The sequence below is a fragment of the Lichenostomus cassidix genome, chromosome Z (genome assembly GCF_008360975.1).
Source record: "Lichenostomus cassidix isolate B80296 chromosome Z, HeHo_3.0, whole genome shotgun sequence".
NCBI lineage: Eukaryota > Metazoa > Chordata > Aves > Passeriformes > Meliphagidae > Lichenostomus > Lichenostomus cassidix.
This window is the reverse complement of record NC_139511.1, coordinates 62,286,252-62,301,934: the sequence shown is the minus strand read 5'-3', so window position 1 is coordinate 62,301,934 and position 15,683 is coordinate 62,286,252. Positions and strand designations below refer to the sequence as shown.

The following is a 15,683-nucleotide window of genomic DNA, read 5'->3' as shown; positions in this document are numbered from 1 at the left end:
CTTTTATTTGTGGCCCTGCTTATAGAATAATCTCTGCAGTTTCTGTGTTTCCCTTCCCAGAAGTGACAGCAGTTACCTATTCCATTATCACATACAGTAGGTTGTAAATCATGAAATGAGAAATTGAAAAGATTCTGAAGAGAGATTAAGTTCCCCCTGCCCTTCCCCTCTAAAGTGCAAAGTGTCTGTGCAAAGGGGGTGTCATGCAAAACCTATTTGGGTTATTTTCTGAACTTTCTTTTTGATCTCTATTGGAAAGTCAGTGCAAAATACTTTGGCTTTCCAACTTTTGATTTGAACTGGAAGCAGCATGTAAGAAGCAGAGTTAATATTTCCTTCAGATGCAAGATGGTTGCATTATTCAGATGTATTTGCTCAAATCTAGAGCAATACCCAGGTTTTAGTTCCCATGCCATAGGTTCATTTATACACATGGAGTTTTCACAGCTTCCCACTGCCTTCATCAGAGACACACACAGATACCAAGTTACACTGGTAAAGAATTCTTCCACAGCTACACCTTAATTACACCACAGCATTAATAAGTGTAATTCTCCATCATTTACTATATAGCTGTGTATTTCTGTATAAAAGTACAGTGTAATGAGAACACAAAAGTATATGAAAAGTTCCACTTTTATTTTTCCTGAGTTTGCTATGGATATTTCAGTCTCAACTAGCAGTCTGAAGAAAAAATCTTTTTTTGTCTTGGCATAAATATAATTTTATTATTTACTTTCCTGTCCTGGTGAAGCCAAAGGATTATTTCACTTCAACTTCCCCTTGAGGCTACTCTATCTTCAAAGAAATATTGGAATCAATATTGGATCAGAGAACAGAATAGCAGATGTTTGTGCATACAGCCATTAATTAGGCAAATGAAATATATGTAACTGTTGACTGTACATAAAATGAATTCAAAATACACGCAGGTCTGATTTATAAAGAAAAAAGCCCCATCTTTTCACTTCTCATCTTTAACTTTTACCTTTCTATTCCCAAGTGATGAGTTCTAAACATACCTTGAAAAAACTCAAAATCATATCTTGATGAGTTTTCTAGAGAGTAATGAAACAAAGATTATAAAGCTATCCCTTTAAGAAAGGAAATGTTCTTATGACTTCTGTGGCAGCGAAATAACCAGAGAAGCTGATAACTGCTAGGGGAATTGAGCTCTAACCTATAAAAAGGATATAAAGAATAAGGAAATGGACAGAAAAGACAATGAAAATCACATATGAAAATTATAAAACAATTCAAATCTGAAAATTATTTTGCAACTTCATAAAAACCTGATATAACTTCTATGGAAGTTAATGGACTTGAAGTAGTCTGACTTCTTGTTTAGGTGCCAGTGCCCTTCTGAATTTGTGATAAATTATTGCTTGACTACTTTCTTTTCCAAACAGGCACCTCAGAATTATCATGGAACCTGGCTGTTTCCAGAAGAGACTTCCACATGGCTCTTCTTCCTCTTGAGTCTAGCTATAATTACTAGCTCAAGAAGAATCTCTCTGAGAGTAGGTGTAGCATCTGGAAAGTAGAGTTGAGATGTTGCAATGCTCTGCACCTGAGAATGTATGTAGCAGAAATATGAAAACAAGGCAAAGAGACACAGTTTACCCAAGCAAGGCTTGCTAATACAATGGTTGGTATAAAGGAGAAATGAGCCCTCACCAGATAATACTAAAGACTGAGGAGGCAGGCTATGCTGCTGCCTGAGGCTTTTATGAAGGGCAGATCTCTAGGATGGAGAAGATAGAAATCTAAGGAATTCCCTATGGAGAAGCTGAAAGTCCCTATGTTACTCTAGCAGCATCATTTCAAACATCCCTCTAACACCAGCAAGACAAAACCAGCACACACATGGTTGTCTAAATGAGACAAGGCAGTGTTCCAGCCTGGTCACAGTATATTCTGCATCTTTGCCATTGTGCATTCCTCTACACCCTTCTTATCTCTCTCATCACTTTTTCTCACTTTCTATCTAATAATAAGACCACCTACTCATATTGCAGAAACATAAAAGGACAATTCCAGATGAACTGAAGTTTGAGACTAGGACTAGTGAATGCATAGAGCTTGACCAGAACGGCCAGATTGCACCCAGTCTTGGTCCCAAACTACTGCTGTCACAGACTGCACGAGAGGTCAAAGCATCAATCGATGCATGGTCACCTCTTCATCCTGTATTCTAATAGGCTCAACACAAAGTTTCTCTCTTAATGAATTTTTGGGTACCAGTTTAATTTAAAATAACAACTATCAACCACTGGCAACTTGTTTTCAACAACAGAAGCCTGGTGGCTTCAATTTTTCCGTCAAGAACTTCTATGTGATATAAACAGACTAGTAAATATCTATTTCTGAAAAAGGATTGTATTTTCGTAGCATGGTTTTATATAAACATAAAATTTCAAGGCACCTAATAATTTTACATTTAAAATTACTTTTTTTCAAATGCTTTCTCATGCCATATATGAATTACTTTCAGATTACTTAAACTTTCTTGTGACCTGCCCAGAAATGAAACAGATTTCTCTTCACTCAGAACCCCATTTTTATAAGATAGTGTATACAGTCACTGTCTTATTTGTCTGGTTATCCCACTAAGGTGAACTCTCCAAGAATCAAGGAAGAGAAATTTGAATTCCTGTGACTGCAAAGTTCCTACCCTTATTTCTAAAATTTCAGGATCCCATATGATTTCAAAGGAAATTTTCTGCAATTTTAAGACATTTAGTACCATTTTGAGTCATAAATAGAAAGGAAAATATTTTCCGTTACCAACTACTGACAAAAAACATACACTAATATATCAATCCAGAATATGGTGTATTAAAAAATACCCTTCCCATAACTTAACAAGTGACAAATAATGTAAAGAGGACAACTGAAAAATAATCACCTTTGAGTGACACCATGCTACTATTCAAATGTAAAGGCCACTTAAACTAGAACCACTTTTAGAAAAATTTCAGACAACTAAACACAGAACTTTGAGAAGAAAATGTCCCTCTTACCAGTTTAGCATCTTTTCATCTCTTAAACTAAGTAAAATCTACAACTAGATTTCCAGTTAATTAAGTTATATTTCACACCTTGTACTGCTTCTATTTCTTCTGGAACTTTCCGCACATTTTTAAGACAAACATGTACAACAGTTTACCTGGATATCCCAAAGCTCTTCAGTATTTTGATACAAGCAGAAAAACTGTCTCCTTCAATGCGACTATCCCCGGGTGTATCACCTTAACAGTCTGGTCTGTTTGCTAACAGGAGTTCTGCTTCTCACAGAGGGTTTGCATAAGAATGTCACTTGTGGGTTTCATTATCATGAACAGCAGAGAAAACTGCTCTCCCCAGGATATTAGGCAAGAAGTGCTGGAGGAAAAGGGAACTAAAGTGTGTTCAGACTGGTTGGATGCTGCCATCAGCAGTAAGCACCATGTGATACCCAAAAGTATTGCATTTAGCCCATATTGCATAGTCTGGGAGGACGTGTTGGTGCATACAAGCCCGAGCCTTTACAGAATAACTGCCAATGAAATGTGTGTGGCAATTACAGGCATAAAGGGTGGACTGGTCATAAGTCCAGTGCCCTGCTACCACTGAGAATCCTGCATCCATTCCCACTCATCAGGTGTCAGCTTATGTGTTTGTTTGCTTCCACTTTCACCAGTAGGATCTTGAGATTCTGCTGGCCAGTTTTTAAAACTTTTGCTATGTGGAGATTATTTTTAAAAAAAACCCATGATCATTCAGTCCTTCTTCCTGTGTGTTCATTATGCAAGTCATAGAGTTTGAAGGATGATATAAGACAGAAAAACTGATATTGAGAAGATAAGGGTCACAAGATATTCTAAATTTGCATTTATGCTGAAGGTAAATCAAAACCACAAACACAAAGCCCTCCACAAAATACAGCTCAGTGAATTTGCTGGAGTTCAGCATGGGGGTGAGATTGCAGAAGAAAAGCTGTGTGTCTTTGATTTTAATTAAAAGTTATTTGAATCTTCCTCATGGTCTACCATTCTCCTTCTGCATAACCTTCTTAGTATTTTTTGAAATATTTTGAGGTGTTAAAGAAAAGCATTGGAAGTTCTTGATATTTCCAGCTTAATTTTACAAAAACATAGCTTAGTTACTTCCGAAGTTTATTATGGTGCTGGATGGAGCTTATTTGATTTAGAAACACTGCTACATGCCAATGATTACTGACTGTTTTGTAATATAACACAATGGTTTTTTGTAGTAGTAGAAATGCAGTTTTTTATCCTATTCATTCAGCTAAACATTGTATTTTATTTATAAAATAGTATTTATTTGTGAAAATAAACAATCATCACAGATGATAATGCATTTATTATTAATATTAAGGCAGATTAAACTTTGCGACTTGCTGTTGTATGCAGCAGTCTTCATGACTGTTTTAAGATGCTAACTTTAGCAACATAGTAATTTTGTGTGGATAAACAACACTGCAAGGATTTGCTCATAGTATCAGCTCTAGACAAATCATGCAATGATCAAAGAACTAGCTTATCTTTGCAGCTCTGAATGCTAGACAGTCTCTGTTGTCTCTTTCATCCAATAGACACAAATAAGTACATCCCTAAGCGACAGAATACTCATGAGAATATAAATTGCAGCAAACACAATGAAAATAACAGTTTATGCTGTGAAATTGCTGTGAAAGTTGCCCATCTGCAACATCCACCATGTGCTTCATTTTACACTTGCAGGTGCAACAGCTTCCTGAAATCTCTCTGGTTTTTTTCCACTTATTTCTGTGAAGGTTGTTTGTGACTGATATGGGGAAATTAGCTATTTTTAGGAGAAGAAAGAGCCTGAATAAATTAATACTTTAAGGAACAGGACCTGCAAGCCTGAAAGCAGTGTAAAGTTATTTTGCCTTTTTTACTTTTCACAAAAACAACAGCAACAGCAGCAGCAACAAAATCACAAGTTCATATTCAAGCAAGACAAGGATGCTACTAATCATAATGCCTTCTCTTGTATACACATGCCATTACATCCTGTATAGACCAAACCCAGCATCTAAATCCCAGCAAAACAGCAGCGTGTTATGTTCCCATGTAGAAATTTTATGACTGCAACCTTAAGTGTATATATATATATATATATATTTTTTTTTTTTTTTTTTTTAATCAGAGCATTTATCCAGCTGTTTCCATGTAACTTTGGAAAAGTGGCTGCTTAGGAATAAAATCTGCCAAAAGTTGAGGAAAGAAGAAAGGGTAGAAAAAGAATCAGAACCCTGGCCACTCAAGAAGAGTGTGGATAGCAGGCCAAGGGAGGAAGTCCTCCCACTCCATTTAGATCTCGTGAGCCCTCATCTGGAGTGCTGTGTCCAGTTCTGGGCTACTCAGTACAAGAATGAAAAGGAGCTACTGGAGAGGACTCAGAAAAGGTTACAGACATTATTTGGGATCTAGAGCATTGCTCTTATGATGAGACACTGTGGGAACTGGGCTTGTTTATTCTGGAGAAGACTGAGAGGGGATCACATTAATGCATACAAATGCCTCAAGGGTGTTTTTCAAGAGGATGGTGCCAGGCTCTTTTCAGTGGTGCCCTCTGACAGGACAAGGAGCAATGGCCATACACTAAAACACAGAAGTTCCACCTCAATATGAGGTTTATACAGAGGGTGACAGAGCACTGGAACAGCTGTGCAGGGAGGTAATAGAATCTCCCTCTCTGGAGACATTCAAAACCCACCTGGACATGTTCCTGTGTAACCTTGGCAGGGAGGTTGGACTGAAATCTTCAGACTTCTCTTCCAGCCCTAATGATTCTGTCATTCAATGAGTCTCTGCTGTAAAGGCTAGTCCACCTTTTTTAAGGTATTTTAACTTTCATCTGCTGATGTTGCCCTTTGCTCTAAAATGGTTTGAAAAGTCAGGTACTTCCATCTGAACACCTCTTGCTTTCCAATTCAAAGGTCAAAAAGAGTATCATACTTAGGATCTTGTTACCTCCAACGTTGTGTCAACACTATTGTTTAAGTTGCAGTGAACTAAAGTGACATGATACAAAAAATAAAATATTTATCTTTTTATGTTGTTTCTAACCTGCTTCATTTCACTAACTTTAAGTGAATTACATGATCCCAAATTAGGTGAGAGCATAAAAGAGTTAGTGATGAGGGAGGGTGAGAGAAAAAAAAGGCAGAGATGATTGTCTGGGGCAGGTAAACTTTAAACCATGTGCATATAGGAGAGATGGGGCTGGAGGGTAGTATGCAGGAGAGCACCTCTGTACAAGTACATTAATATCATTAAAGCAGTTTGAAAATCTCCTTCCTAAGTCAGAATAGCGTTGCTCTGTAATATACAACACGTGCAAATATGTGGAACAGTGAGCAAGAGAAAGTGAATGTCAGCAGCGTTTTTCACTGAAACTGCTTCCTGCTTCCGCCTCCTCTCTCTCACAGGCTTTTTGCCTCCTAGCTGCTATGAACAGGTTATATTTTTGTGAGAAGAACTCTGTGCAGCAGTGAAGGAAGTTGTTGGAAAATCCTTTTAACTTTAGCACATTAGTGTATGATCCCTATATTCATGGTTAATGCTTAGTTTTGTACCATAGAGTCCTTAATACAAATATCAGAGATGAATGTGCTAACTCCCTACATCTGTGACTAATAAGTCTTGTGACAGCTAATGCTTCCTTGTTTACTTCTATCAGTGATTAATATGTACTAGCTGATATCTTAGTTTTGAGAACAAGGATTGTGTGTCAGAGCAAAGAGTGATAAGAGAAGTACATCATGACCTGACAACATATTTGAGACATTGTCAAGGAGAAAAGACTCATCAGAAGATCTGGAAACATACCCAAACAAGTCAATTGGAATAATTAGCATATATACAGGTGTTCAGGAAATGTGAGGAACGTGTATTAGTTTCAGGAATATAACTTGGTCTATTAGGTTACTGAGCATGCATGTTGCACACATCCAGTGTTGCTAATAAAATAATGTTGGCTTTCTTACCTAACAAATTGGTTGGAGAGTTTATTTCCTAGTTTTCAGTGACATGTGGGCAGATTTGGCACTGGAGCAGAAATGATATATTTCTCTATCAATCATCTCTGTACATACTTGTACTGGAAGAGTTGCACACTACCTGATTTCCTGCAGCTTCGGGGGTAACATTTCGAGTACATGAACCTCATTAGAAGGCAAGGCAGAGAGTCAGCAGTCCTACTTCACAATGCTGTGCCACTCCCCAGAACCAGAGTTCTGGGGAAAAGTGCCACCTTGCCATGGCAGTCATCCTGCTTCAGCATCACTTTGGAAAGTACCTGATTTTCAGAATAAACTTGATATTCCTGAATACTGGCAGGAGCTTCTGCCTGCAATTGCTACAGCACACTTTGAGAACCAACATTTTCGTTAGTGTCAGTCTGCTTTATCTTTGTGTCTGCAGGCAGAGCTAGACTTCCTCAAAAACATGCTGCTGCATTTCCATTGCATTCTCATTTGAAGGTGGTTTTAGTATTTCTGACAGAAGTTTGGTCATGAGCAAATTAACAGCATTTCCTTGTGTCTACATGCACTGTCATGTTTATGGGAACAATTTGGCTTTCCAGATGTGGTTTGGGGACAACTGACATGCAGGATTCCCTGGAAGCTACTCAATTCAATGCTGTGGCTCTTTTAAATTGTTGCTATTCAATAGCTATAGTCTTATAACCATTGCCTAATATTAATATATTTATATTTGCCTGAACAAGGAGTGCAGCAATCTGTTTCCATTCTTCATACTTTTATATACTAGAGAAAAGTGGGATTGACAAATTCAAGAAGTCAAAGAGACACTGGCAGTCTCCTTACCCTGACTATGCCTTGTGAGGGACAAGTTCCTGTCATGAAGGAAACCCCAGAACACTCCAGAGCATCACAATCAAATGTTTGTTAAGACCCTGGTTTTCTACGGAGGTGCATGCACAGTAATAAATCACAGTCCTTCCTGAGGGTAGCTACAGATGATGCAAAGCACTTGCTTGTACAAAAAAATCTTTCATGCAAAAAGCCAAAAGTCTTTCCTTTTTTTTTGTGACTTGAGGAGTGCCCAAATCTCAAGCAATTTTTTTTTTCAGTACAAAGTCTGTATTGAGGTATTAGCTGTCATGCTCCATTAAGGGATTCACCTGCACTGCCCTGCATCCAGCTCCATGTGTGCCCCTGTACTGACCTGCAGTGCCCACTGCCATGCCAAAGGCACTTCCCTGCTCGTTTTGCTGCGGAGCTCACCCACACGGAGGGCTCACATAAGGTGGCTTTTCAATGAGGCTTTTTACCCTGCAAGCTGTGTGGGTTCTGCTCAAGTCAGTGTGATAAATACATATCCTAGTGCTGGCTTTTTGCAAATGTTGAGATGGATGCTATGTATACGGTGTTGATTCTTGCAGAAATAGCTTTGTTCTATTATAATAACTAAATACCTTTATTTTCCTTTGCAACTAAATTACATATGGTGTTGAAACAGCTAATATGGTTGTTTTAGAATACTTATTGTTAACTGACAATAATTAAACCACTTGCTTGGTAGGATAATATCCAAAAAGTGGGTGTGACAAGGATCCCTGCCTCTGACATTTCTATCAGTGACTGTCACCTGCTGAAACCATGGAATGCAGGGGAGATAGACGATTCTCCAAAAGGACCATGCATGGTCCAAAGAGGCTGGCCAGAGGAGGAGCCATGCTAAAAGGTTCCTAGAACATGCAAACTAGTTTGAAGAAATGTTTGAATATGCATAATTTTCTATGAATATGCATTTGGATGATGCAATAGTTAACTATATAAAGCCTGGACCCTGTACCAAGCACCCAGTGCTGTTTTTGCTTTATTGCCTTTGTCCCCTATTGTCTTTTATTAAACTTTTAAAATCCTAACAGGCAAGTGAAACTTCGTTTTTCACATCAGCATCCCTGTGTTCTGTCTGCCTGGGTTCAGCACTAGCAGTTCAGGGGGAATTGAAAGCAGTGCCACAGCAGAAAACACTCCTGATGGACAAAATGGGAGCACCAGGCTTTTGCTAAACCCAGCACAGGGAAACCCTCTGGAAGGCACAAGATTTCACTGTGGTGTGAGAGCCCTGATGGATGCAGGCACAGCCCTGTGAAACAGGGGCTGAGGCGGCTCTCAGGTGCGCCACAGCACCACTGCTGCTCACAACCCACAGCTCTCCTTACTGAGGGATGCCACTGATCACCAAGGGTAGCCTGCATAGATGATATGATGAGTTAAATTGCTGGTGATGTGATTGTAGCTGTGATGGCTGAGTTTGCAGCAACCAATTCCTGGTCTGGGGCAAGGGGGATGTGGAGAGGGCCTGGTGGCCATCTCCATATGACAAGCTTTCCACACAGAAGACTGGCAGGCAAGCAGACTCACTGGCTGGGCAATTGCTGGAAGCTGTGTATGAAAGGAAATTAGAGATTGGGGTGAGTGGAAGGACGGAGGAGCAGGGTAGGGCAACTGGGAGCACAAGCATAAGCAGTTTGTGTGGCAAACTGGCACACAAGTTGGCAGCTGGGGTGAGTCTGCAGCTGGCACCTGGGGTGAGTCTGCCCTGGCGATGTTGTGCTCCCCCAGCTTCCCTCCTCCATGCCCCTCAGGAATGGCTGTGGCTGCACCCTCCTTTTCACCACCATCTGCTCACCCAGCCCCGACTCTGTGCCTCCCTGAAGGGGCTCAGGCTGTCCTGGAGGGCCCTGGGGCTGGCTGGAGCCGGGGCAGGCCTGAGGCCTGGAGGCAGCCATGGCCACAGCTGTGCTGGGGGCAGGAGCAGGGAGGGAGCCTGAACTGCGGGAGGGAGACATTGAGAGGTCAGAGGGGAAGGAAAACTTTCTCAAAGAAGAAGTTGCTTCAGTTTCCTCCGTATACACCCTCATGTGAATGGCTGGGCAGGGAATTATCAGCTGGTCTGGCTTCCCCTTCGGCATCCCCCCCAGCTGCTCATACCAGGAGGAAGTGGAAAAGCAAGAGGAACACACAGCTTTAGCGAAACAGTCCTGACTTCCCTTTCTCTTCAACACGTTCTTCCTTGTCTTTGCCTGGGAGGCAAAAAGGTAGGCAAAATCCATGCAAATAGCTCACCAGTTGTGTAGATCCTGAGGGAGGGAGAGAGGGATCTCTGTGGACACCCCATGCTTTCATACAACAAAACAACCTCCTTTCCTGCCCTCTCATATATTAAATGCCCATCAGCTCTTCAAGCCTCACCTTCTTTTAGTGCAAAGAAGCAAAATAGAAACTCATATTTCCTAAAAAGCACCCCAGCTGCGGGCAATGTCCTGGTTTGAGCTGTTTGCCCTTCTGCATTGCCTTAAGGTGGCAGAGTAGACTTGCAGCTGACATCTGTGCCTCTTCAGGTATCACCTAGCTCAAGTATCTTGGGCTTTCTCTGAGAAGTGGGAAATAAATGGCCTTTACTCTTCAAAATATCCTCCTCTGAAAAAAAGGTTTAGATGATAGCCTTTTAGTCTCTGTTAATGTCAGATGATTTCTTAACAATATCTCTTCAGTCTCTTTATTTTAAAAAGTGGAAGATCAATCCTATATTTGTTAGCTGTTTCTCAATTCCTACTAGAAGGGTCAGGCTACTTTTGTTTTAAACAGATGTTTGCTTAAAAAACCCAAACAAACAAAATCTCTTGGACTTTCATGGTCAATCTCAATTAGTCAAACACTCCCTGGTTTGGAAAAAAAATTAATTCTAATAAATAGAAATTGACACTTTTCTATACTTCATGTGCTCTCAAGAAATCACCTGTCACAAGTGAGGCTAAATTTGAACACATGTGAAACAAAAAATTAATGCTCAAGTTAAATTCTCAGTTGCCAGGAAGCTCTTACCACTCTGTGACTGTATCCTTACCCAGTGTTTCTGTGATAATTAGTACGGTTTATTAGAACTACATCTAATACTTCTGAAGTCTTTTGTTGTGGTCTGAAATTTTAATTTTTTAGTTACCTTGTATTCTGTACTGCAATTATTTTTATAGTCTAAAACAAGAAGGAAGAAATGGAAAGCTTTAGAAAAAGACAATGATATGGCCTAAATAACAACAACAAAGAGAATACTTCCACAGCATAAACATTTCAAAACACAAAGTAACTTCAGAAACAGTTTTAATCAAAGACAATAAAGTTTGAAAACGAAAACACAGTTTGATCCAAACATCTTTAAGAAGACTGTTTCAGAAAAAATTTCCTAAGTCCTTCTGTCTCGTATTTGCGTAACACCTGACACCCTTTCTATGTTCCTATCCTTTAGGCTTTTAAAAGACTTTGACTATCACTGATCCTTGATCTTTAGCAGGTAGTGGCAGGTTGGTCATAAAGCCCTCTGGCTTTAAAGTAACTGGTTAGCCTGTGATATAAATCTGTAAACAAAAGAAAGGAGAAGTGAGAAGGCTTCACCTGTGCCTCTGGCAATCAGAGCAGAAACCAGGATCAGTTTTCCATCTGTGGAGAGTCCTTTTGGTAAAGTAAGCTTGCACAGAGAGTGTACACAAACCCCATATTCTGAAGCCTTGCTGGTATGCTAAATGTTTCTTTCAAAAAGAACATTTATTCCTGCCTGTCCTACTCCAGCCTTTTCCCAAGATTTGCTTCTGCTAACCTCACCTTTCCCCATTTTATCCAGTAGTTGGAATGTGCTACCTAGGAAATGAGAGATAAGTGTGCTGTGTGCCTCCTCTTCCATCACACACCTGCCCTGCGGCCAGATGGGTCTCACCTTTCAGCCACGCACAGAAGGGAACCCTTGCATGCTGCACTTTCTCAGTAGGAGTATCATGTGCCTATTTTTTGCGTGGTGCCTTTTGCGGGTGCTGGCACAATAGTGACCTCTAATGGGCAGTGATCTTTGCAAGAAGGTAGAAGTCCTGTCACTCAGAGCTCCTTGTGAGATGGTTCTTCCTGACTGTGGATAGACATTCAGCACATTTTATAACTAACATAAAATTGTATATGATATAATGTATTTCTGTGCAGAATCTTTAGGATTTTTTTTTTCTTTAAACAAAGGGTAAATCGAAATAGATCAATCAAATTGCATTTTCACAAGTTTGTTTTCTGATGTAAAAATGCCAGAAATCAAACTTTCCTGGAGTACTCCTGCCTCCACTTTCTTCTGTTACTTATTTTGCTTTCCTCCTAATTTTTTTTTCTGTCTTCTCATATTGCTATAATATAAATTTTCACCTATGCAGAGTCAAAGCAAAGACCAAAGAATGTGATTAACTTCCTTGGTGAAGCTTTTCGGTTTCCTGTGATGCAAAGATGAAAGCACTTCCTTCTCTGTAGTTCTATATAGCATTGTCAAGAAAATAGACTAAAGGAATAAATTCATGGCTTGCATTACTTTGAATTGTCATTCATATTTGGATTTGGGGAAAACAACCTTGAAATTTGAAAAGGCTTAATCAAAAAAGTGAAACTGTTGATTGTTGCTTATTTTCAAGCTGCATTTGGCAACAGCAGAGGTTCAGTGATCAACATATCCACAGGCATACTGTTTCTAAACAAAGCTGTTTGTACAAGCAACTAGTCAGAATCATATCAGAAGAGTAACTGTGTGCTTGCTGTGCAGTTTTTAATGTAGGATTTTGCAAACCTAAAGATGACATATATATTTGGCCTCCTCTAGTACAAGTTGAATAACTTCTGTGGCAGCTAGAAATCAGCAGGCAGCAGCACAGCAAGATGCTACTTTGGTAGTCCTTATTCAGATCCTGTTTATCAATATGTAAATCTAGAGTAAGTAAGGTGACTTGAATTATTGGTGTAAAAAATGTAGTATTTTGACCTTTAGTATTTGACTCTACACAAAGGGATTACAACAGAAATAAATAAAGTAAAAATAGCTGGTTTATAGTTTAAAACCAAAAATTATCCCTTATGTAAACACTTTTCTTCAGATTCAGGAAGAATTTGATCATAGTGTAAAGCAGAGACAAATTCAACCAGCACACTCAGAACTTTGTGAAGCATTAAGAAGTGTGAACCATATTCTGTATTCAATCTAATTCACATTACCATTTTTCAAGTGGCAATTGCAATGGACAACTTTTTGCACCTCTAAGTTTCACAAGGCAACTTTTTTCTTTTGGAATGGGATTGGAAGCTTCAAATAAACAATATAATATTGCTACAAATAATATTATAATAAATAAATAAATAAAATTTTGCAATAAACAAAGTATTGCAATAAACAATGCAATACTTTTTTAATAGTACTGCATCCAGAGAAGATAATTATTTGGATATAGGTACCATGATAAATGTATATGAGCTGCTCCGGAAGGTCTAAATTATTTCCAAGAGCAAAGACGGCTTGAAAAGTTATTCACATTTCTTCCTTTTCAGCATATATCTGTAAAATCTCTAATCTTGAAATGATCAATTTGATTTATTAATAAAGTACTTAGAAAAAGATACTTATATGGAGTCTAAAGAAACTGATTTTCTAAGGAAACAAATTCTACCAGTTCACTAAATACACAATACCACACCACACTCCCCATTCAACTATAGAGAAGATTTACAGATAAATCCCTTTATCTTTTTAGTCACAAAGTCCTGCTGAATCAAAATAAGATAGTGCAATTATTTTCTGAAAATCTAATTAGAAGGTGTGACCCCTTCCCATTTTTTGTTAGGTGTCACATTGACACTTGAGTGCACAATTCCTCTGGATACCCAAATAATTTGTCAGCTTGGCCTTGAAAGAAGTTGTTTTCCTTAATTTTGAATGTCAGAATCAGTAATGCACATACTAACCAGTTCAGATGATGAAGGACCTAAAGAAAAAGAAATTCCTCATGTCCTCAAAATATCAGGAAGCCAGATGCAAGGATTTTATAACTACTAGAAATACATTAAAAGTTTTCCAGTCACACCCACAGCAGTTTTAGTGCTAACGCATCCATCTAAAGCATCCATGTAGTAAAAAGTAAATTAATAATATTCTGTGCTTACCATAATTTCAGGTTTTTTGTCTCCACAAGTCTGCTAAGGAGTATGCACTGTACGAGAGGGAATCAAAAATGTCCTTTGTCCTTCACTGTGAACTTTTATGAGTGAGTGTATGTGGTCTATCCAGCCGTCACAGGAAAAGACATCAGCAGTATTTTTGTTTTGCACATTATCAGAGACCTTACAGAATTTTAAACAATATTTGTTTGGGTTACATGGCACCATTGGGAATGGTGAATAGGTTTTATTCATTCATTTAATGACTTGCAAGATTTTTATGAAAACCAGGCCTATGCTGATGATAAAATTATATAGTTATTTTTTCAGTAATCTTTGACTGAATTAAAAAGGCAAATGTGTTTCATTTTTGTTTTCCATACTCTGGGTTCTTGAATTTTCATATGTTTGGCCTCCACTATCAACCCTCTGCATCTCTTATTCTGACTCAGACTTTCATGGAAGCTTAAAATCTGAAGTAATTTTTTGTCTCTAATAGGCTGAACCATATTCCTGTAAATTATCATTTAATTATTCAGCTCTTCATAGCTGATACTATCAGAAAAATACCATTGTCCTGGTCTGACAGGCTATTAAAGTTCTGAAGTGCTGCAGACTTCCTATGCACAAAAATTAAAGGAAGAAGCGGCATGTGGCCATGCACTTCAGTGAAGTGGATTTAGAAAAAAACCCACAACTAAACCAGAGGGCTTAATGAAAAGGGGTGAAAGAAGGAAAAAGTACTGGCTAAAACAGGAAAGAGGGTACTGGTATATTTTGGTGATATCTAACTTCTAAATAAAAATAATTTCAGTTTTCAGTGAGCAATCTTCTCACTATGAAGTAATGGGGGATAAATAAATATAGTAAAATAACAGAAAATATCGTATCTGTGTCAGAAGCAAGGTTCAAACAATATTCTGTGGTGTAATCAGGATTTCCCTGCAATGTCAGTACTACAGAACTGAAAGGATTACTGGAAGGATTATTGGAAGTCCCAAACCATTCGTTTTCTATTAAACTTTTAACGTAATATATCAATACTATCTATTATATAGATAATAGTAAATACAAGTACAGATACTTATAATGGCAATTAGCAAACATACTACCTATTTTCCTCAAACTGGGCAATTACTAGGGCAGCTACATGCTTATTTTCTTGAGCACAACATTATACAACTCTAAGAACAGTTTTGAAAAAACAATTTGAGTGAGAAAACATTAGATATATGTAGCTACATCTAATGTAGGTTTCACTGAAGATGGATTACGTTTGAATAAATAAATACCTGTTTTGCAAAGTATAGCTGACAATTTAGGCAAAGGTAATAAAATTTATTTTATTTGTCTAGATTTCAGCAGAGTATTTCATGTGATGACCTGAAGTGAATTTTAAGTGATGGGAACTGGGAGAGCAAGGGACCTGTCAGAAAAGCTGCAAGGTAGAAAAGAAGGTGGCTAAAACAACATCAGTTTAGTGGAAAGAGAATGACTGAGTTTAACTGGCATGACTTACAGTGTTCTGCAGGCATCAGTCATGGGACTGACCCTGTCTGATCCATTACTTGGGTCAGGAGTCTGGTTCAAGAGCTGGGCCTATACTGGTGTTATCTGAAGGTGTTCTAACTGAATGGTTCTCATGCTGTGGAGAATCAAATTGTTATAC

General features: G+C 38.5%; 1 protein-coding gene and 1 long non-coding RNA gene across 4 annotated transcripts in view; one reads left to right on the top strand and one right to left on the bottom strand.

Moving 5' to 3' along the window:
- The window catches only part of FYB1 (FYN binding protein 1), a 43,737-nt gene extending 40,370 nt beyond the window's left edge, over positions 1–3,367 (bottom strand). For 2 of the 3 annotated variants that reach the window (XM_085043753.1, XM_085043752.1), the window contains exon 1: positions 3,170–3,365. The gene's annotated coding sequence lies outside the window, so the exon portion shown is untranslated. Of the gene's footprint in view, positions 1–3,169 lie in introns of all 3 variants that reach the window. The other variant, XM_085043751.1, reaches the window with a different exon arrangement.
- Positions 3,368–9,964: 6,597 nt separating this feature from the next.
- Positions 9,965–15,683, top strand: part of LOC146425056 (uncharacterized) — a 22,842-nt gene continuing 17,123 nt past the window's right edge. The window contains exons 1-2 of the long non-coding RNA XR_014846787.1: positions 9,965–10,104; positions 14,032–14,121. This is a non-coding gene — a long non-coding RNA (uncharacterized LOC146425056). The remainder of the gene's footprint in view (positions 10,105–14,031; positions 14,122–15,683) is intronic.